The sequence below is a fragment of the Drosophila ananassae genome, chromosome 2R, assembly GCF_017639315.1.
Source record: "Drosophila ananassae strain 14024-0371.13 chromosome 2R, ASM1763931v2, whole genome shotgun sequence".
In the NCBI taxonomy this organism is placed as follows: domain Eukaryota; kingdom Metazoa; phylum Arthropoda; class Insecta; order Diptera; family Drosophilidae; genus Drosophila; species Drosophila ananassae.
Window position 1 is genome coordinate 5,063,316 of NC_057928.1, and position 2,963 is coordinate 5,066,278.

Below are 2,963 nucleotides of genomic sequence, written 5' to 3' on the forward strand. Positions count from 1 at the left end.
CTGAGCGCTTCTGCAGCTCCTGCAGAGCACGGCCATGTAAACACTCAGCCGTGGAGTGATAGTTGCCACGGCCGGGCATGCGCGTTGGCGGCCTTCAAATCGCGCCAAAATGCAAACTCACTCAAACCGAACAACAGTGGGTGTTCGAGCATTGAAAACAATGCATAGAAAGCTAAAGAAAAGATTTCAAAGTTTGGACGAATAAGAAAAGATAATAAATATTGTCATCGATGCCCATCCCATGAGGACAAATAAAAATGAGCCACTTTTCGCAATCAAAAGGGTTCCACATTTCGAACAGCCCAGCGATAAATGTGTTGATCCTTCTGATAAGAAGTTTTTGCATTCTTTGCATTAAGCATTTTTAAATTTCGAAAATTTCGTAACTTTCAAAAATTAGTATATTAAAGAATTTGTCATTTTCATAACGAATTTGTCATTAACAGTTTCATTAATTTTGAGGATTATTTTCCTAATCATCATAGTTTATCAAGTGTTAAGGATTATTTATAACATATTGTTATTTATAATTTTAATAAATATTTCGTTTACCGCTTGATTTAGATGTGCCTACTCGATAATATTGACAATTAATGTCATCCTTTAAATCAAAACAAACAAATTTAGAATATATATTTTATTTTGCCCCACTGTGCCAAGCCTAGTTGGAGAGAACGAAAAAAGGAGAACGAGTGTCTCAGCTTGACAGAGTGCGTAAAAACCTTTGAATCAGTTATATAATAGGTGGGGGCGGTGCAAATCCGTTTTACGTACCGTTACGTAGTTCGGTTCAATTCCGTTACGTTTTATGCGTTTCATAGTACCTGTAGCAGCAATTTTTTAAAGTGTCCAGAATAATAAATATATGGTTTAAGAGAAATAACCTGGCATTAAGCATAGTTAACTTTTTTTTTTGTTATTATATAGATAGTATTTTTTTAATAAAAATGGCTCCTTGAGAGTTTCACCATCAAATCAATTTTCTAATATGGTAAAAAGGTTGAAAACAGCCCCAAGCATCTTTAAAAATAGCATGACAGTTAAAGGATATAGTCGGCCGATCCTTATGAAATTTGGCAGATTAGGTTGCACAAAATAGAATCCATAGAAAGGCCCATCCTTCTAGCTTAAAACAACACAGTTATGACGTTTCCGATCGTTCTGTTATATACTGCCCTCAAAACAAAAGAAGGATGTGTGCAAAGTTTTAAGTCGATAGCTTTAAAACTGATAGACTAGTATGCGTAGAAAGAGAAAGATGGACATACTTATTATCGAGTCTCTGGTGTGTTGCACACTTTTGACCAAAATTATAATACCCTCTGCAAGGGTATAAATATGGGCCTGTATATGAATGCAAATATGAATAAAACCCATTAGACATTTAATAAGATTATGCAAAAACTAAAAAAAAAGATAGAAGACAGAAGCATAGACCTCGGAATTTGCATATTTTTAAGGGTTTAAGTTATTTGAATTCTGAAAACACAAAAATTCCTTTCAATGAATAGATAGTTAGAAACGATCGGCATATTTTTTTTTGTGCATATTTGCATAAAATGCATATGCAAAATATATGCAGAATCAATACTGCAAAATATATGAAAAATATGCAAAATATATTGAAAATATGCTAAATACATGCAAAGGATATAAAAAAAAATGATTTGATTATTAAATCAAAATATTTAATAAAAGCTATTCGTGGAGACGTAATAGATTAAAATTTGATTGATTATTATTAATAGTTATTTTTATTTATGGTAATTTATGTTGCAGTAGAAAATCATAATTTTTTCAAGGAAGCTACTTGTAAAGCAATTCCATTGCTCTTGACAATGGAAGGCCCCTCGCTTCTAAGGAAGTTATTATTTCGGTAATTCTATTAAAATTCATAAATTTAAAATCCCGATGTTGTTGAGGATTTCTCATCTGGTATTTGTTGCCCTGTGTATTTTTTTTAAAAATTGGATGAATGGATATTTGATGCTTTTGACCTGTTATGAAAAGCAGTAGCAATGATTGCTGCTGCAATTATAAATAATTAGAATGATACAAAACTTTAAGACTAAATATCACCTTTTTTTCACAAATTTTACAAAATACACCAATTCCAATTACTTCGAAACTATTCTCGGGAAGGCTGTTGAACCATTTTCTCATTAAATTTTTTTTGGGAAAATTTATTTTGGCATGGCCTGTTACGTTACATAAATAAAAACCACAAGTTAACACTTAAAAATTTTATATATTTACGTTACGTGACCCACATGTTTTATTCCTGGTTTATTAATATTTAAAAAGTAGATATACCTTTTTTTACGAAATTTAATTGCATATTTTTTGAATAATTTGTGCATATTTATTGCATATATTTAGCATATTTTTAATATGTATTTATTTATATGTAATATTTGAAAAATGTAATGTCTAAATACAAAATTTGGCATCAAATGGATAAAAAATAAGAAAACATGCAAATTCCGAGGTCTACAGAAGAATGTAGTGTAACTATTATTATGCTCAGGCTAATGTTAGAGTTGTTAATTTTTATTGAAAAAAAAAAATGTAATGAACCATTTAATATAAAGGTTATTTGTCAATTTTTATTATAGTATCTATTAAGGTTTTCAACTTTTATGTGAAAAAATTACTAATTAAACTGTTCTTTAACATTTATTATATCAATTGAAATATAAAAAGTTGTTAAATTTGTAAATTGAAATATCCTAGCAACCCAGTGGTTATGTAAAAAACATGTATATTTGTGATCTGTGTTTAAAAACCTTTCTTATGGGGCCTTAATTGTCCTACTAGGGTGATTGTTTAAACGTTAAAAATTTAATTCTTAAGAATAAGTATATTACTTTTCCTGTAATATTGTTCCATATTATTCCGTCTCACCAACTTTAAAAATGTTGCATTTCTTTGAATTTGCTGGTTGATTTAAAGCAAAAGTCAAA